General features: G+C 43.1%; 1 non-coding gene across 1 annotated transcript; it reads left to right on the forward strand.

Annotated features, from left to right (window-relative positions):
• The first annotated feature begins 11,407 nt into the window (after positions 1-11,407).
• Positions 11,408-11,481, forward strand: trnav-cac (transfer RNA valine (anticodon CAC)). Its single transcript has one exon. It is a non-coding gene; the product is annotated as a tRNA-Val (tRNA).
• Positions 11,482-21,396: the final 9,915 nt, after the last annotated feature.

A 21,396-nucleotide genomic window follows, 5' to 3' on the forward strand; every position in this document is an offset into this window, starting at 1 on the left:
GTGGATATTAAGAATAAAATGGGACTTCGGGCAGTGCAGGAAGGTGGTGAGAAATAGACAGGCAGGTAGACAGAAGGGACATGTTCCAAAGGCAAAGTGGCCACTGCTGGTCTTTCATCTGCCCAGCTCACTGACGTCACAAACTGCGAGTTGATTGGATGAAATGTGGGACAAAGGAGCAATGAACCGATTGGTTGTCACCTGTCGCTCTGTCAGGAATAGACCAATCAGGTTGCCGGACCGGATGACACTCCACATCTTCTGACCTCTGACCTAAAACTATTGAGCTTTAACTCACTGAGTTCAGATCCAGCATCAGCTCTGTGAACATGTTGGCACCTTTTACTCATTCTTCACAGCTACTGGTCTCCTAACTGGTAACTCCCAAGTTACACAATTATCAGTTGTTAATGTTACTCACAGAGTATTTTTACTTTTAACTGTGTGCTTCCTGCATCTACAATATATTGTGTTAATTTGATAATCTTGGTTGTAATAAAATGAGAACAAAATGCTACGACAATGGGTGAATGGACACCGCTCGACAATCACCAGGCAGGAGTGTTCCCTACCTGTCGGGGAACAGGGCATTCAGCCTCTGATCTTCGGGTAAGCGTTCTCCAAGGTGGCCTTCACCACACATGACAACGCAGAATCGCTGAGCAGAAACTGAAAGCCAAGTTCCGCACACATGGGGACGGCCTCAACCGGGATCTTGGGTTCATGTCACACTGTCTGTAACCCCGGGGCTTGCAAAATCTCAGTAACTGTCCCGGCTGGAGACAATTCACATCTCTTTAACCTGTGCTTAACCCTCTCTCCACTCAAATTGTCTGCACCTGTAAAGACTTGATTACCTGTTAAAACTCGCATTCCAACCATTATCTTGTAATTTAGTTTGTGGCTATATATGCCCTGTTTGTGAAGCGAACTCTTCACTCACCTGATGAAGGGGCAACGCTCCGAAAGCTCGTGCTACCAAATAAACCTGTTGGACTTTAACCTGGTGTTGTGAGACTACTTACTGTGCCTACCTCAGTCCAACGCCAGAACTCCACATGACAAATAGAAATGAGATGTGGACTGCCTCAGAGGTGGAGAAAATGTAACTGTTTGAAACACAAGGGGAATCAATTATATTTCGCAAAAGTAAATCGAGAAACAATATTTCCAACATATTATTGATCACGCATTTATCATACATAACTGTAAAATGAGGGCAAACCTCATTTTAAAATCATGCCTTTATTGGTGAAGTTAAACTTTAACCACTTTTATAAATGACAGTTACTGCAGTAAAGCAGTGTCCTGTTTTTTGGACAATTGATTTGTTCACACGTGACCCGGAAGAGAAGCAGCTTCGGATCAACAACCCACATCCTGATACCGGAAGCACGGAGTCTGATTCCAGCCAATCAGATTGCAGAAAACCCAAGTGTCTGAAACTTTATCTGGTGCATATGTTGAAGACGTTGATTCAATGCATGCTCTTCTGCTGTGAGCTGTGCTCCGTATTCTTACTGACATTGTTATTATATCACACGGTGCAAATGAAACTGTTCCTTATCATTCTGGTGGTGCTAACTTGTAAGCGCAGGATATTTATTTGTGGAGCTATTTATTTATAACAATTTTGCTCCAGTGTCTCATTGTATGAATGTTTTTTTATAGATCGGTGTCGCTCGGACCAAGTTTCACAAACTCCCACAGCGAGAACAGTCCAGAGCGGGGATTCGGCGCTGATAAACTGCAGTTATGAGATGTCCAGCATTTATGGAATGTATTGGTACAGACAAAAACCCGGTCAGAGACTGGAGTGGATAATAAGCAGATCATCGAATGGCAAAGAGAGAAAAGACCGGTTCGAATTGGAACTTTCCACTGCGGGCAAACGGGGCCAGTTGGTTATTGAAAACACGGAGAGCGCGGATGCCGCTCTGTATTACTGTGCGATACAGCCCACACTGAGAGGAAAGACGCTCGTCACTGTACAAAAACCTCACGCCTGTTTTCAGTTGCTGCAGCAATCCTACAAATAGCAGACTGCAGGCAATAGCTGCCAGAACTAGAGCAGGAAATGGAGCAGGTGAGCGGGGTTGCCCGGGGATTTGCAATTCCTGACAGCGACTTTGCTTTTCTCAGACATATTGAGAGTCATGATGTAACTAATCCGATTGAAGAAACAGTCGCTCAGTGAGTGTGGGCTTTATGGTGAGGAAATCATCCGCATTCTTTAATTTAAACATGATACTACACTGTCTGGAATCAGACATTTGGTCTCTGCACAAATACAGAAAGACCTGGACAATATTCAGGTTTGGACTGATAAGTGGAAGCAACGTTCAGGTCACACAGGTTCCAGGCAATGACCGTCTCCAAAAGAAGAGGATCTGACGAACTTTCCTTGATATTCAATGGCATTACCATCGCGGAATCCTCCCCCTCTGCTCCCCCCCTTCCTCTCCCCCACCCCCAACAACATCCTGGGAGTTGACCGAAAGCTGAACTGGACCGAAGAATATGAATACCGTGGCTACCGGAGCAGATCAAAGGTTAGGAATCCTGTGGCGAGTAACTCGCCTCGTGGCTCCCGAAAGCCTGTCCACCATCTCCAAGGTACAAGTCAGGGGTGTGAATTGAATTCTCCAGACTTACCCACTTGTCTGCCTCCCTTGGCCCTGGTGTGACCACCTGATGATAGCTCCTGTCTGTCACCTCCTCATTTTCCCTAACCAGACGATGATCCCGGAGCTGCAGTTCCAGTTCTCTAACACGGTCCCTTAGGAACCGCAGCTCGACACACCCATCACAGGTTCACAGGTTGTGAAACTTTCAATGTGCGGATAATGAGCAAAGTGCAAATTTGTCGATAGGGCAGTTTCCAGTGCCCGGATTTTAGGAGGTGTTTCAGGAAATTCAGCCGTTTAAATATCTCGTAAATATCAGCGTTTATTTTAGTCATTTGTGAGACTTAGGCGTCACGGGCTCTCGTTGGAGGGCAGTTGAGAGTCAACCACATTGCGGTGGCTCTGGAGTCACATGTCGGCCAGACAAGGTAAGGGCGGCAGATTTCCTTCCCTAAAGTACATCAGTGAACCAGATGGGTGTTTCCGACAATCTACAATGGTTTCATGGTTTCAGTAGATTCTAAATTGTTATTGAATTCAAGTTTCACCACCTGCCGTGCAGGAATTCGGACCGGGGTCCCCAGAATATTAACTGAGTTTCTGGGTTAATAATCTCACGATGATGCCACTAGGCCATCCCCTCTTTATTCATGATATTACCTGATTTTTAAACTGTCTATCACACTTTCCAATCTCTTCCATTTCTATTTCAATAGTTTATTCATTTTCTGACCACTTCTCCTATGATAACTGAACTTTCCTATGTTCTGTTTTCCTCTCACTCAGTCGAGTTTACATGTTCCCTCGTTCCTCTTCTCCATCTGTTTTCAACTATCTTCATTTTAACGGGATTTCAATAACTAGATTGTATGTTTTATTTTGTGTTGCGCTCATTTCCTTTCTTTACGGATTTTAAAAAATAATCCCATCACTCTCTCTGCCGCTCCTGCAGACACAGCAGAGTGGCTCTCACTGTCGATGCAGGTTTTTCTATGGGCTCACCCTATGTTTGTCACACTGTGGCTCACAGCGCAGAGATAGGTGGCGGTGTCTGTAACTCCGGCGTCTCTCACAGTCAGGGCACTGAATTTGTAGCCTCCGCCGATTGAGGCTGTGATCCCCTCGTGTAGATCGGTTTCTCTTGTGGCCATCACCAGGTACTGGGGTGGCTGATTCGGGGACTGTCTGTACCAATGTAGGTTGCTAAATGTAGTGATCGTGGTGCAGTTCATGGATACGGTTCCCCCTTCACTAACAACCTTCCGCCGAGGAAGCTGCATCACCTCATCTGCTCCAGTCACCCCCGTGCAGGTCAGAGCGAAACACAGCAAACAGAGTCTGTAAATTCGGAGCATTTTTCAGATCATATGAAATTTCTGCTGAAGTAATTGTCCAGGGAGTTCAGATTAGAACCAGGACCTGGGTTTAATATTCGGAAGAATTTACAAGGAGTCAAACACCTGCTTCGTGTCCAACTGGGGCGTCTCTCTGTCGAACTGATGAAAGAAGCTGAGACTCGGGTTTTATCCGCCCACATTCACTGGCATCGATTCTACTGGAATCGGAGATGAAGAATTGAAGCCGGAATAAATAAACCCCATCAGTGACCCCATGTTTCCGGTTACAAATCTCTTCCCACGTGTCTAACTAGGAAACCACTCGCCCTATCAGAACACTGAGTGAACCCAGCTCGGGGTGAATCCATTCACTGGCAGACAGTTCACCAGCTGCCAACCCCACAGCACCCCCGCGGACACAGGGAAATGCAGTGAGAGCATCCCGAGACACGGCAGCAAAATATACAGGGTGAGGTTTGGAAAGGGTGTCTTCAAATATCCAACTGCCCTTTTACAGAGCAGACAACAACGATGCTGCTACTCAGCATCTGGATTGTGCGGGGAACCTTCCTGACAGGTACTTATGGACCAAACGCATTTCATATTCACTTTAATTTTACTAACTTGTTTTTGAACTGAATCTTACGGATTCAGTCGGTCTGCTCTGTTTCCGTTCGAACATGTTTTTCCGATCTGGGTCATGGAGATTCTGTTACCGAAAGCTTATGGTATTTGCTACCAAATAAACCTGTTGGGCTTTAACCTGGTGTTGTGAGACTTCTTACTGTGCTTACCCCAGTCCAACGCCGGCATCTCCACATCACTGCTTCAGTTATACAGGGCGTTGCTGAGACTGCATCTTGAACACTGGGTGCAGCTTTGTCTCCTATTTAAGAAATGATACAAATGCATTGAAAGTGGTTCAGAGGAGGTTTAATAGATTGCTTCCCAATTTTTTCCGATTTTCCTTGCCTTCACCTCTGACAAAGAGTAATCCTGACTCAAAATGTTGCCTCCATTCTCTCTCTACAGATGCTGTCAGACTTGCTGAGATTGTCCAGCATTTTCTGTTTTTGTTTCAGATTCCAACAACAGCAGAATTTTGCCTTTATACCAATTCTTGTTGGATAAGGGAATCAAAAATATCGGGTGTAGAACGGGAATGTGGAAATCTACACAAATAGATCAGCCATGATGTAAATAAATGGGGGAGCAGACTCAAAGGGCCAAATGGCCGACTTCTGCTCCGATGTCGAATGTTGGTCACAAATTCCTGAGAATTGTGAACCAAGGCTGGAAGATTCGCCTTGCTTGTGTTAGTGGGAAAATGTCCAGGAGAACCATCACTGTGAAGGACAGTTCTGGGATTAAAGGTTGCCAGACTGGAAAAGGAAAACAATGGAAATAAACCCTTGGGGAGGAAAGAATCACTTTGGGCTGGTTTTTGGAGAAGGAGTGTCAACATTCCAAGGCAAAATAAAATGTATCCATTGAGTGGATATTTAATGGTGTTAAGAGTAAAAGGGCAAAGTTTAATTTTACAGTTTCAGGGCTATGTTCCCTATAAAAAAGTGTTTAATCATTGTTGCCTCCAGTTTGTTGGAATAAACATCAGAAAACTTGAAGTTTTGTCATGTGATTCTTTAATTTGTTTACTGGGTTCAGAATTCATTTTTAAAAATTGTTGATCGTCAGAGATGCTAACAGTTCATTTAAAGCCACACGTTTCGACTTCCCATTTGAGCCTGTGGCACCTTTCTGTCTCTCTATTGCTCGTGTTAATGACAGCCAGGCGACGGAGCTGAGGGCTGAATTTAGCTGAGAATAATGGGGCCTGCGCCCCAGTTGGGAAACTGCCATGGGCGACGCACTAATAGAGAGACAGGAAGGTGCTGGAGGACTGACTGGGAAATGGGCCTCCAACCAATTATATCGGTCACTCAGAACTAAAGAGAAACTTGTCTCTTTAAATACAGATACAGGGAAGAGGCTGCAATGAAATCTGTCCCTTTTAACCTGCACAAAAGCAGGAGGCTGAGATTGCCAGGCTGCAGGAGGAGTCCATTCAGCCCATCATGTTCTGCTATCTCTTTGAAAGGACTCTCTGATTCATCCAACTGCTCTGTTCTTTCCCCACAGCCCTGCAAATTCTTTCCTTTCAAGTCTTTACCCTTTGGAACGATTCTATTGAATCTGCTTTCAGGCAGATCAGAACAACTCACTGCGTCAAAAAATAAAATAAAATCTCATCTCCCCCTCTGGCTCCTTTGTCAATTACCTTAGAGGGACTCACTTTCTGTTAAAGAGCCTGCCAACCCCTCTCACCCACTTTCCCGAAAGTGCATCAATCTCATCAGGAAAAGTCCAGAAAAATCAAATATTTTTACTGATAAAAGTTTATTAATGAAACAGAACATGATTAAAACAAACAGAAAAAGACTTGAGGATCAAAGACAACCAGAGTAAAAGGATGTTCACAATGTTCTGGACACAAATGGTTTCTCTCTATCTGTTCCCTGACCTCTTTGTGGTAAAGGCAGAATTCTCTGGACAGTAAATTTAAAAAGAAGTTTGTCGAATGAAAAAGGTTTACTGAACACAGTGGCACAGTGGTTACTGCTGCCTGACAGTGCCATTTTGCAATGTTTTATTGGAGAGTTTTTTTTTGTGAATAAAGTATATTTTTGAAAGAAAAAAAAACGTGTCGCAGTGGTGTTTTTAGCCCTATAGCTGGAGACCTGGCTTTCAGTGAGCAGAAATATCCCAAGCTGAGATATAATCAGTTTGCTCATTCGGAAAATCACTACATTGTTGGGGGCCAGGGGTGGGAATGAAGTCGCTGGTCTGATTATTGAAACAGAGAAACACTGGGTTGCGAATTGTGTCAGAAAACATTTGACAGACATTCAAAATGAGAATGAACATTGATGGTAACTTGTTCTCAGGGATTGTTTTAAATAGCACAATGACAACCTTGCGAAATGTATATGCCAATATAAGCTGTCCCTTAGGCAGCAAAATACTCTAATCAAATAGACCCTTTGATCAAAGAGACCTTGAAAAGGAGAGTGAAGATGGGGAAAGTGCTGCACAATAATTCACACAGGCAAGAAAATGTTATCAAAGGTTGAAGCGTGAGTTAAGGAACTGTAAATGTATTTTTAGTATAGTTGCAAGTTAAAAATTGTTGGATTACACAGTGATATGTTACAGAGCAGTAATCCAGGGGAATGGGATTAATTGTTAGATTACACAGTGATATGTTACAGAGCAGTAATCCAGGGGAACTGGATTAATTGTTAGATTACACAGTGATATGTTACAGAGCAGTAATCCAGGGGAACTGGATTAATTGTTAGATTACACAGTGATATGTCACAGAGCAGTAATCCAGGGGAACTGGATTAATTGTTAGATTACACAGTGATATGTTACAGAGCAGTAATCCAGGGGAACTGGATTAATTGTTAGATTACACAGTGATATGTTACAGAGCAGTAATCCAGGGGAACTGGATTAATTGTTAGATTCCACAGTGATATGTTACAGAGCAGTAATCCAGGGGAACTGGATTAATTGTTAGATTACACAATGATATTTTACAGAGCAGGAGAACTGGATTAATTGTTAGATTACACAGTGATATGTTACAGAGCAGTAATCCAGGGGAACTGGATTAATTGTTGGATTACACAGTGATATGTTACAGAGCAGTAATCCAGGGGAATGGGATTAATTGTTAGATTACACAGTGATATGTTACAGAGCAGTAATCCAGGGGAACTGGATTAATTGTTAGATTACACAGTGATATGTTACAGAGCAGTAATCCAGGGGAACTGGATTAATTGTTAGATTACACAGTGATATGTCACAGAGCAGGTATGGATGTTAAGTTTGCTGACGACACAACGATAGATTGGAAAATAAATGGTGATGAAGATGTAAGGGGACGATGAAGGGACATAAGTAGTTCAGTGAATTGGCAAAGCTTCGCCAAATTGTGTTTATGTGGGCGGATGTGAAAATGTACATTTTGGCCTGATGAATATAAAATACACTTAATAACTAAATGGTGCGAGATCACAACATTCTGAGGGACAGAGGGATTGGGCCGTCCTTGGGCATGAATCAAAAGGGGCTAATATACAGGTACAGCAATTAATTAGAAATGTCATAAAATGTCATAGACCATCAGTAAAAGAGGCTGGGGAAAAAGAATAGGATCTTCAAAATACAGATCAGGAAAACAACAAACAGAGAACAATTCAACATAAAACTAAAAAGGAAGCTTAAAATTCTGAAACTGAAATTAATTCTGACGAAATAAACTCATCATCAGAATCAAATGAGACCTCAGGATCAGAAAAGTCTGAGATTAGCAGTCGGTTTGAGAAGATGACATTTTTTAAGAGCAAAGCTCCATCTAGTGGTGACAGGGGGGATACACTAAAGAAAAAAAAGCATGAAAAAAAGATATTAACACCATCTTCCTTTGAAACTAAATTCACGACTCCCATCAGGACAAACGTGCATCGTTGTTGAGGAGGAAGAGTAAGACCCACTTTTGTAACTGAGGAAGTTCACTTGTCGCCCTCTGATTAACAAATTATTACAGAAGCTTCGGGACCCTTGAAAAGAAACCATAAAAATTCTGCTTTTTGGGAACACATGGATGGAGCTGGACAACTGCGTTATTTAACTTTCGATGATGTAAGAGTACTTATTAATGGAAGGTTAGCTTTTTGACGCACTGACAGGAAGGAAGCGTTTCTATTTTGACAACGTGCACATATTGCCACTTTGTTCCGTCTAAAACAGAATTTAATGGGGTTGTAGGTGCAGATTAACATCATTGATCTCCATCTGAAACGTCTCTAATGGTAGCGTGCACTCAAAAACGAGTGATGTTGCATCTGAACTAGAGGAAATGGCGCACATTTCCCAGAAGAATCTATTTAAAAATCGTTCCTCATATCAAATAAATAGGAAAAACCACGGAGACAGACGAGGAAATCGAGACACAGTGTGGATCTACTGGACTTTCCTATAGGTGGCCAGAATTTATGCGCCTGAATGTTTGACACCCTAAATAAAAAATGCTCAAATATCAGTGACAGATAATTCTTCAATCTCTTCCTTTTAATAAGAGTTGAATTGATTAAAAAATGTCTTTGGTCAATATCAAGTAAGCACCATGGGATCTGTATTACTCGGTGTTTCGATTCCTTTTGTTGGTCGGTTATGTTTGCAATTCAGTGATATTCAATTTCAGAGATATTCAATTCATAACGAGGACATGTGTTAAGTAATGTGTTGATATTAAATATTGAATACCGAAACGAATACTGAGCACAATTGGTTGCGAGTGTTCGAAGGAAGATGACAATGATGATTTCATGAATTCGAAGAAGCCATTGCTCCCTTAGACATTTGCCGGACGACCGCTTTTTAATTGCAAATTCAAGCTAAATTGAGAAATCAGATCGAATTTAGCGGATGTGTCCTTGGATTAAGTCACCTGGGCTCTCAATCTAACCATTACAACCTGCAGCATCAGAGTGGAGTTCTACATTGTCGTCAGGGAAACTGGGCACGCTATGCTGTCACGTGTTTCTGGAGTGTAGTGATCATCACGTTCGCCTAACACGCGAAATGTCACCGCTCCGGAACCGAGCAAAACACTCATTAAAATTTATCATGCAGGGTGAGGGAAATGTGCATGATTTCAACTGGTTGCTGAACATTATCCGAATCTCGATGTTACAGCCATATTATCTTTGCTCTGACCTCCACCTCAAATGCTTTCTGCAAAATAAGAAATGCTGAATTTTTTGACGCACTGACAGGAAAGAAACTTTACCATTAGCATCTCGTTCAGTGCACTACAAAATGTAATAGGTCGAGAGGTGCAGACTAACATAGTTAATCACCATCTGAAACATCCCTAATAATATTGTGTGCGCAAAAACAGACACACTTGACACTGCAACTGAAAGAGAGGAAATGGCACACATTTCCCTCAAGCATCTTTTTGAATTTTTTCCACAGGATGAAGAAGGAGGAAAAACCACTCAGGCAGATGAGGAACTCGAGAATCAGTGCGGACCTTCTGGACTTCCAACAGATTGCAGCATGCTGCTGTGCAGAGGGATTTGGATATCCTTGTGCAAAAATGTCAAAGAGGTGGTTTGCAGGTGCAGCAGGTAATTAAGAAGGCAAATGGAATTTTGTCCTTCATTGCTAGAGGGTTGGAGTTTAAAAACAGCGAGGTTATGTTGCAGCTGTATAAGGTGATGGTAAGGCCACACATAGAGTACTGTGTACAGTTTTGGTCTCCTTACTTGAGAAAGAATATACTGGCACTGGAGGGGGTGCAGAGGAGATTCACTAGGTTGATTCCGGAGTTGAGAGGGTTGGCTTATGAGGAGAGGCTGAGTAGACTGGGGCTATACTCATTGGAGTTCAGAAGAATGAGGGGAGATCTTATAGAAACATATAAGATTATGAAAGAAATAAATAAAATAGAAGCAGGGAAGTTGTTTCCACTGGCGGGTGAAACTAAAACTAGGGGGCATGGCCTCAAAATAAGGGTGGGCAGATTTAGGGCTGAGTTGAGGAGGAACTTCTTCACACAAAGGGTTGTGAATCTGTGGAATTCCCTGCCAAGTGAAGCAGTTGAGGCTCCCTCACTGAATGTTTTTAAGGCAAGGATAGATATATTTTTCAACAGTAAAGGAATTAAGGGTTATGGTGAGCGGGCGGGTAAGTGGAGTTGAGTCCACAAAAAGATCAGCCATGATCTTATTGAATGGCGGAGCAGGGTCGAGGGGCCAGATGGCCGACTCCTGCTCCTAGTTCTTATAACATAGTTCTTATGTTCTTATGTTCTTAGATGAACGAGATTTAGGCGCCAGAATGTTTCAGACACAGAATAAAGAGGATCAAGTATAACCAACAGATCATCCTCAAATCTCTTGCCTTGAAAGATATTTGAGTTCGTCGAAAAGACGATTGTAGTCAATCTCAAAGAAGCACCATGGCATGTGTATTACCCAGTGACTCGCTTTCTTTTCTTGGTCAGTCATGTTTACAATTGAATGTTGTACATTTCAGAGATATTCAATTGAGAATGTGGACACATGTGTTTAATAAACGTATTGATATTAAATGTTGAATAACGAACAAATACTGGATACAACTGGTTGAAATTATTCGACCGAAGATGAGAATGATGCATTGATGTTAAAGCAGAAATCATTGCTCCCTTCGACATTTGCCGGATGAACTCGTTTTAATTATGAAGTGCCAGATATGTTGACAGTAACGGATGTGTTCTTTCCTTTAGTGACATGGGCTGTCAGTCTAACCATTGGAACCTGCAGCAACACAGTGGAGTTGAACATTGTAGTTAGGCCAATTGGCGAGACAGCGGTGTCAGTTGTTTCTGTAGTGTAGTGGTTATCACGTTCGCCTCACACGCGAAAAGTTCCTGGTTTGAGACCGGGCAGAAAGCATTCGTTAATCTTTCTCATGCAGGGTGAGTGAAATCTGCATGATCTCAGTGATACGACATTATACGAATCTCGGCGTTACAGCCTTTCTATCTGCGCTCTGACCTCCACCTCAAATGCTTTCTGTAAAATAAGAAATGCAGTATTTTCTGTTTACACAGATCATTCCACCAGGTGGCTCTCCAAGAATTTATGTTTAACCGAAACTACATAAAACTACAGTTCACCGCTCTCACAGGTGACAGCTGTAAATTACAGGAAATAATGTTGCGAAGTGACATTTCACTGTGAACAGTGGTATATTTAGGACAAGCACCTGTGATGAATTGTCAATGTTATGGCAGAAGAGACTTAGAGAGTGAACTTTGTAAACCATTGCATTTCATGGCGAACGGTCACAGGGTAGTCTGTAGGAAAATATCAGTGCAATGTTTCTAATTAATAGCGTTAACCTTGTCTCGTGTCGTCCGCAAACTTACTGATCACCCCAGTTACACCTTCTTCTAGATCGTTTATATAAATCACAAACGGCAGAGGTCCCAATACAGAGCCCTATATGAATAAAATAAACACGCATTATGACACTGAATACCAGCAACCTGAAACCATTAATCGCAGACGTTATGCAAATAAGCAACTGTTCCAAACGGGAGAAGAAAGGATAAGAAGAGAGCAGTAATAATAAACCAGCATTAATAATCATTCTATAAAATATCATGTCGCAATATTTGCATAGAAAGGAAGAGGCTTTCGACTGGATTCCACTGGATGGCGCTCCAGGACTTTAGATGTGGCCAAAAATATCCGATAGCATCAGCTTATTGGTACCACAGGTGACAGTTGGGATTGCAGGAAATATCGTTGCCTGGAGGCAACACTTCATACGACAGAGCATTTAAAGGAGGAGCTTGCATCCAAATTGCAGGCTTTATGATAAAGGAGATTTAGACAGTGAACCTTCTTGTATTCATTCGTGGGACATGGGAATCAGTGGCTGGGCAGAATTTATTGCTCATCCCTATTTGCTCTTGGGGAAATGTTGTGAGTCAACCACATTGCTGTGTAGGCAATGACACAGATTTCCTTCCCTAAAGGGTTGAGTGAACCAGGTGTTTTTTTTTAAACAAACAATCGACAGTAGTTTCATGGTCGTCAGTAGAGTCCCAATTCCAGAATTTTAAAAAATGAATTCAGATTCCATCACTTGCCGTGGCGGTATTCAAACCCTGGTCCCCAGGAGATTAGCTGAACCTCTGGATTCATTGTCTCTCGATAATACAATTACACCAAGGCCTCCACTGGACGTTTGCATTTCATGGTCCAATGAAACTGGCTACTCCGAAGAAGAAGGTTAATATTGAGTTTAATTAGAACTGCTCCTCGACATGTCAAAGGGAGGTGTTATAATATGGTGATAATTTGTGAACCGATGTTCGTCTCATTATTAATCCAAATTGAAATCATCTGGAAAATACCCGATTCCTCCATTCCTTTATTCGTGATAATGCCAGTTTGATAAAACTTTCGGATAAATAATTAAACCTTTCAGCCTCCCTCTGTGTAAATAATAATTCCTTCATTACAGTGTCACTGTGCTTGATGTCAGATTCGTTGATTGTAAAGCGCCTTTGAAGATTTTTAAGTACGAAATAGTTGGTTCAAACATTAGGGGCGATGTTTCAACAAACTGTCAACTGAGTGAGGTTGAAAGAGAGGACTAATGTAATCAATATTACACAGCACATTGCACTCACTAGACAGATAGGGTGTCATTGCAGTTTCTCAATTTACACTGGTGTTGTGCCACACCGTTCTTTACGTGTGCGTTTGTATATAATGAACCACGTGTAAATGTCTTGTATTATATTTGCTCGCATGTCTGGTATTTGTGTTGCTGCACTGACATAACCTCAGGGAATTCCTTTTCACAAAGCAGACTCTGGAAGGTCCAACGTTTTTAACATTGTCAAAGACTGCATTTCTCTTTTGTCTATTAATTAATTAATTAATTAATTAATCTCTTTGCTTTTCTTCCTCAATGATGATCTCTGTTTAAGTTTAAGTTTATTTATTTCTGGCACGAGTAAGCTAACAATAACACTGCAATGAAGCGACTGTGAAAATCTCCTCGTCGCCACACTCCGGCGCCTGTTCGGGTACACTGAGGGATAATTTAGCACGGCGAATTCACCTAACCAGCGCAGTCTTTCGGTCTGTGGGAGGAAACCGGTGTCGCCGGATGAAACCCATACAGACACGGAGAGAATATGCAGACTCCACACAGAGCAAGCCGGGAATTGAACCCGGGTCCCTGGAGCTGTGTTGCACCGTCGCTCACCACTATGCCGCCATGCTGTCCTGTATCGATGTTTGAGTGGATCGGTTTGGGAATCTTTCACTGTTTTTATTTGTCTTTCTGTCGATGCTTGGGTTGATTCGGTGCCGGATACGAGGCCTGCCGCGAACACGAAAGGTGGAGTTATTGACATACCGTCATCGTCAGCAACTCAGACCAATATGTGTCAAATATCTCCAGAACACTCCTGCTTTCTGCCTTAATGATTAGGAACGTCGGAATTGATATCTGTGTCTGGGCATATATCTGGACGGTTTTATATGTCTTTATGTGTTGGCCTTTGCACGTGGCTGTGTGTGTGTCTGTTTCCAATATGCGACTGTGCTGTCCACGGGAGGGCGCTCTCTCATCACTTATGAAACATCACGATCCCCTTCGAGAGGAAGCGATTGGTTGAACATGTGAAAATGGGCGGGGACAGGGAATCGCATTGACGTCACTGCATCCCCCTGGCTGTTTCCACTTCTCTAATTGCAGGTCTGGTATAGTCAGTGATCACTGCCTCTGTTTCTGGAGTCCAGACTGGAACCATGGGGGTGAAACTCTATCTGACTCTGGTTCTTGTCTTGATCACAGGTCGGTCATTCTAAACCTCTGAAATCCATCAATCACCATATTCATCGCCCATTTCCATCTCTAGGCGATTTTATTCCGTTGTTGTTATTCCACCTAACCCGCTTTGTGTCCGTTGTTATTTTCAGAGATGACTAATGGTGACTCAGTGTCCCAGTCAGTACCGGTAATCCAAGCAGCAGAGGGTGACCATTCACGAATTCCCTGCTGTTACTCTGTATCGAGTACAGCTGCACAACAAAATTACCTGTTCTGGTATCGCCAGTATCCACACCGAGCTCCTCAGTATCTGCTCAGAAACAGTGGTTATGGGTTTACCGATAAGGCTCCCGGCTTTGAACACTTCAGCGGGAATCTCAGCCTGAAACAAAGCACTTTTCTCTTGTCCAAGAAAGGTTTGAATCTGACAGACAGAGTCGTGACTTACTGTGCAATGAGACCCAGAATCAAGAGTCTGTTGTCAGGGAAACACATGACGTTGAATTACAGAGAAACTGTTCATAGAATGAATCCGTCAGTGCAGCTTCATCTGAGTGGCTTTCCGTCCCTGAGGTCAATGATTTCCACTTGGTAAGTGTAATATTTGTCGCTCAGATTACTCCCAGATCAAATCCAATCATTTCCCATCCCAATCACACAAACCCGCAGAGCGCCCGGGCGAATAACTCCACCAATCTCTACTTTTAATCTTTCTGTATCAGATGCCTATCTGTCAGTGGAAATCTGTTTAATAAGAACATAACATAGGAACATAAGAACTAGGAGCAGGAGTAGGCCATCTGGCCCCTCGAGTCTGCTCCGCCATTCAATAAGATCATGGCTGATCTTTTCGTGGACTCAGCTCCACTTAGCCGCCCGCTCACCATAACCCCTTCATTTATTTACTGTTCAAAAATGTCTATTCTTGTCTTTAAAAATAATCAATGAGGTAGCCTCAACTGCTTCACTGGGCAGGAAATTCCACAGATTCAAAACCTTTGAGTGAAGAATTTTCTCCTCAACTCAGTCCTAAATCCCCCTTATTTTGAGGCCATGACAGTCAGCGCTGTTCTTGTTTCACCTGACAATGGAAATAACTTCCCTGCTTCCCTCTTATCTATTCCCTTCATAATCTTTATGTTTCTATAAGATCTCCACTCATTCTTCTGAATTCCAATGAGTATAGACCCAATCTACTCAGTCACTCCTCATAAGCCAAATGTGGTTTAGCATCAAAGGCACACCCAGAGTTGTCACATTTTGAAGTTTCTGGATTGAAATAATGACTGATTGAAATCATTGCTTTCCCGGGAAACAAATAACCCCGGTGGAACCGCATCTCAATGTGGAACAAAGAAATTTACACCACAGAAATAGGCCCTTCGCCCCTTCAAGCCTGCACCGACAAACTGGAGTTGGCTGACTACATATCCCCGGTACATTTAAAACAGCAACTACTATTTATGTTCATGCCGTGGATGCACTTATTTATACCCGCGGAATAAATGAATGTAACTTATTCATTACACTTTTAAATTCAGATACAGAGAAAGACCTATGCAAAAAACAGGGACAATGAGTTCGAAAGGAAGAGAGTTAAACCGACAAAGAGCCAGTATAACTGATAATGTTATAAAACTTCCATGGAGAGAGAAAGAGGGTGAGAAAGATGCACACAGCCGGGGGTGGAAAGTGATTGAAACTGAGTTTACTCCTCTACGAACAGTGATTGGTCCACAGCTGACGTCATCTCAGGAAGACTGCCAATCGCAGCAGTGAAAAATGACCCCACCCCCGCAGCTTCCCAATAATTGAAGCTGCTTCTGATCTGAGTTGACTCTGTGATATAAGACGAGAAACAGCAACATATTTTAAACAGTGTGGCTGTTTACTGTCCAATCAGGAACCATGTGTTCCCTGTGTGCTTTACTGATAATAATGGTCATGCTGCCCGGTGAGTCTGAGCTCAAATCCTCAGTGTGTGTTCAATGGGTTATATTCACTCACAGATTTCTCACACATTCTATATGTTGTTACAGGAACCAGTGACCAAACTTCAGTTTCCCAGGAGCCGCCTGAATTAACGGTTCAGGAAGGACAGACAGTAATTTTGAACTGCAGTTACAAAGCAAAATACGCTGACCAAACTCTCTTCTGGTACATCCTGTATCCCGGAGAAGCTCCGAGATATTTATTGAAAAGTTACGGCAACGGGAAGGGGGATAAATCTTCTGATTTCTCCGACCGGTTTTCTGCGAATTTGGACAAAGACAAGAAAACAGCTCCATTAAATATCACCGGTGTCCATGTCTCTGACTCTGCCGTGTATCACTGTGCGCTGAGCCCCACACTGTTACAGAGGCACAGTCAGCCCGTACAAAAACCAGCAAAGGCACTCTCACCTCCTCTCACTCAATCAGGTCTGTGAGCTGGGTTGTGAACTGCTAATATAAATGAAACCATATTATACAGATCAGTGAGTTCGAAAGATCACATTTTGGTCCATTTCTCTTTCCATAGTTTCCTCATTTTCTGTTCACTTCTCCTATGAAGATTAAACTTTTCTATTTCTATTTGCTTCTCACTCATTGCAGTTTACATCTTCCTTCTTTCTTCTTCTCCATCTCTGTTTTCATCTCTCTTCATTTCTGACCGAATTTTAATAATTAGATTCTATATTTTATTTTGCTCATTTCCTTTGATAATGGACTTTTTATAATCCCACTCACTCTGCCGATACTCCGGACTCAGCAGAGTTGCTCTCGTAGTCTGTGCAGGTTTTTGTATGGGCTCACCCTGTGTTTGTCACACTGTGGCTCACAGCACAGAGATAGGTGGCAGTGTCAGTAACTCGGAATCTTTCTGTGTTCCCGCTGTATCTACTTCTCTGACACAGAAACTCCAGAGACCCACTGGGATACTGACGGTACCAGAATTACTGGTGAGGAAATCATCCGCATTCTTTAATTTAAGCATGATACTACACTGTCTGGAATCAGACATTTGGTCTCTGCACAAATACAGAAAGACCTGGACAATATTCAGGTTTGGACTGATAAGTGGAAGCAACGTTCAGGTCACACAGGTTCCAGGCAATGACCGTCTCCAAAAGAAGAGGATCTGACGAACTTTCCTTGATATTCAAAGGCATTACCATCGCTGAATCCTCCCCTCTGCTCCCCCCCTTCCTCTTCCTCTCCGTTTCTGGAGGTTTTTTATCAGTGTGACTGCGCTGGTGTTTCCGCAGGTTGGCTAACCGAGTGAATCCTTTCTCACACTCGGGGCAGGCGAATGGCTTCTCCCCAGTGTGAACTCGCTGATGTGCCAGCAGGTTCGATGGGTGAGTGAATCCCATCCCGCAGTCAGAGCAGAGGAACGGCCTCTCTCCGGTATGAACTCTCCGGTGGTTCAGCAGGTTGTATGAATGAGTGAATCGCTTTCCACAGTCAGAGCAGATGAACGGCCTCTCCCCGGTGTGAATTCGCTGATGTGTCACCAGACTGGATGACTGAGTGAATCCCTTCCCACACACGGGACAGGTGAACTGTCGCTCCCCAGTGTGATTTCGCCCGTGAGCTTTCAGTTCAAATGGGTAACTGAATCCCTTCCCACAGTCCCCACATTTATAGGGATTTTCTCCAGAGTGAACGTGCTTGTGTTTCAACAGGCCAGATGATCGGCTGTAGCCTTGTCCACGCTCAGAGCACGTGTACGGTTTATCCCCACTCTTAACGGTGCTTTTACCTTCCATGTTGAAATTCTGATGATACTGAAGTTCTGATGAATTGGGCGGCTCTCAGATCCTGATGTGATGTTCAAATTTCCCAACTGCAAATCCTCAACTTCCAATACCCTGTGAAATTTATTTAAAACAGAAAAAAAGGGTGCGAGAGAACTCACAAAACACAAAGGCAGGTTGTGAAATTGAGCTGAATGAATCTGGTAATTTGTGGAGCTGGTACTAGGAAAAGATGACCATGGAAACAGCTGGATTGTCATAAAAACCCAACTGGTGTCCTTCAGGCGAGGAAACCTGGCCATGCAGTCTGGGTCTACACCAGGTCTGAACCAACACAAGACTCTGGATCAATGAGGGGAGCAAGGAAGAGAAGGATAGAAAGGTAGGAGCAGGAAGTATTGAAGGAGAGGAATTTGTATATCTCCAACTCGACCCGAGCTTTGAAGGAATCATTAGCTTACCCACCTAGAAGGTCCAGAGCAGCAGGTGCGTGTGAACATGAACACTTCCAGGTTCGCCTCCAAGTAACACACCATCCTATCATGTCTGACATCCAGTGCTCGTTGAGCAGAAATGTCCTCCAATTCAATACTGGGAAGAGGAAAGCCACTGTCTTCAGTGCTTGCAACAAAATCCACTCCCCACCTACTCTCTCTGTTGTAACTCTTTGAGGCTGAACCAGACAGTTCATTATCCGGTTGTTAAATTTCATCCCAAGCTGAGGTTCTGATTACATATCACTAAGATTATTATATTAACACCTATCGCAGAGCTGGAGTTATTTTGCAATTCAGCAGAAACAAACCCAAATGAACTGGTTCAGTCTGAATATGATTCACGCCAAAATCCAATCACTGCAGTTACTTGGAATTTGTTGGTGTTTCAGCAGCCCGGATAAGGCAATATCTCCCTTCCCACAGCAGGAGCAGGTGAACTGTCTCTTTCCACTGTGACTGCGTCGATGAGTTTCCAACTTGGATTGATATTTGAGTCCCTTCCCGATAAGATGCCTTTTCTAAAATAACAACACAAGATGTAAATATGACCCTGGATTCACATTCATTTCCTATATTCTTTAGTTATTTACATTTAAATATTTCCATCATAATGTTACCTCGTAACTTCTGGTTATTAACGTTTTCTACATTTGTTGCACCAAAAGAATGAGTAACTTAGTGGATTCATTGAAATAGGAGAGTGAGGGAAATCGGATTGTCTGAACTCTGAATTTTAGGGAGAAGGGCACGGTAGCACAGTGGTTAGCACTGCTGCTTCACAGCTCCAGGGACCTGGGTTCGATTCCCGGCTTGGGTCACTGTCTGTGTGGAGTTTGCACATTCTCCTCGTGTCTGCGTGGGTTTCCTCCGGGTGCTCCGGTTTCCTCCCACAGTCCAAAGATGTGCGGGTTAGGTTGATTGGCCGGGTTAAAAAAATTGCCCCTTAAAGTCCGGAGATGCGGAGGTTAGAGGGATTAGCGGGTAAAATATGTGGGGGTAGGGCCTGGGTGGGATTGTGGTCGGTGCAGACTCGGGCCGAATGGCCTCCTTCTGTACTGTAGGGTTTCTATGATTCTATGAAAGATAAGAACGTGGAGCCAGTGTGAAGACAGAGACGGTCAGAAGCAGAGCAATGGGGGTTAGACAAACAGAGGCGGAATAACAGAGCGAGATAGACAGGCCACAGACGAAGAGAGAGCGGAGAACCCGAGAAAGACAGGGAGAAAGAGAAACTCAGAACTTATTAGTCGAGCGAACGCTGATTGATGCCCGACGATCATCAATCCTGAGAAAGCGGCCAATCCTGTCGCTGGGAAACGCCCCATAATTTCTGAGTAAATTACGTTTCCGCTGATATGAATTTCCGCTTGAATATCAGAACAGAAATGTCAACACATTTCAAATACTGCTTCATTTCTGCCGAACCCGAAACCAGACACCATGTGCTCCTTATTTTGGTTGCTGATAATAATGGTCTTGCTGCCCGGTGAGTCAATAAACTCTGACAAAGTGTCATCCTGACTTGAAACATTATCTCTGTTCGCCTCTCACAGATGTTGTCAAGATCTACTGAAAATTTCGAGCATTTTCTTTTTTTGAGTCAATGTTTAAACGATCAGTGTCTGTCCCATGGGCTCTCTTCCCTCCCAGATATTGATTACCTTCTGTGTTTTGTTACAGGGGCAAATGCTGAAGATTCAGTGTTTCAAGATCGAACTGAATTATCGGTTCTGGAAGGACAGAACGTAACACTGGACTGTAAAAGCTCGACAGCTGCTTTTCGAGCAATGTTCTGGTACATCCAGTATCCCGGGCAAGCTCTGAGATATTTGATGAAGATATATAGCTCGGGCAATACCGATAAGTCTCCGGATTTCTCAGATAGATTCTCGGCTGCTTTGCACAAAGGAAACAATACTGTTCCTTTAAATATCGCCAGAGCTGTTCTCTCCGACAGCGCCGTGTATTTCTGTGCCATGGAGCCCACACTGGTACAGATGTAGCGAACCCCGCACAAAAACCCCAGACTGGGAGTTCCGGTTAGTGATCAGCAGAGGGCGCTCCCGCACAGGATCATAAACAAAATATCAAAACAAAACACAACACTCAACACGAACAGCTGAGCCACAGTTGAATTTTTAACTTGCAACTATACTAAAAATACATTTACAGTTCCTTAACTCACGCTTCAACCTTTGATAACATTTTCTTGCCTGTGTGAATTATTGTGCAGCACTTTCACCATCTTCACTCTCCTTTTCAACGTCTCTTTGATCAAAGGGTCTATTTGATCAGAGTATTTTGCTGCCTAAGGGACAGTTTATATTGGCATATACATTTCGCAAGGTTATCATTGTGCTATTTAAAACAATCACTGAGAACAAGTTGCCATCAATGTTCATTCTCATTTTGAATGTCTGTCAAATGTTTTCTGACACAATTCACAACCCAGTGTTTCTCTGTTTCAATAATCAGACCAGCGACTTCATTCCCACCCCTGGCCCTAACAATATAGCGATTTTCCTCACAAGCACACTGAGAACCTCTCCAATCCAGCTACTCAGCTATTCGGTCCCACTTTCCATCTACATCACTGATGAAGATTCCGCTTTGTATTGGATCATTTACTAACCCTGACCTTCCTGGTGCGAGACTGCTGGTCCGCGCTTTGGAATGAACATTCAGCTGCCGCTCCTACAGACAGGCAAATTTATATGATTTCCAATGCGATATTGTTATTGAGTTCAATTCCTTGCAGATAAATTCTACTTCTC

The sequence above is a fragment of the Mustelus asterias genome, unplaced genomic scaffold (assembly GCF_964213995.1).
Source record: "Mustelus asterias unplaced genomic scaffold, sMusAst1.hap1.1 HAP1_SCAFFOLD_299, whole genome shotgun sequence".
NCBI classification, from domain to species: Eukaryota; Metazoa; Chordata; class Chondrichthyes; order Carcharhiniformes; family Triakidae; genus Mustelus; species Mustelus asterias.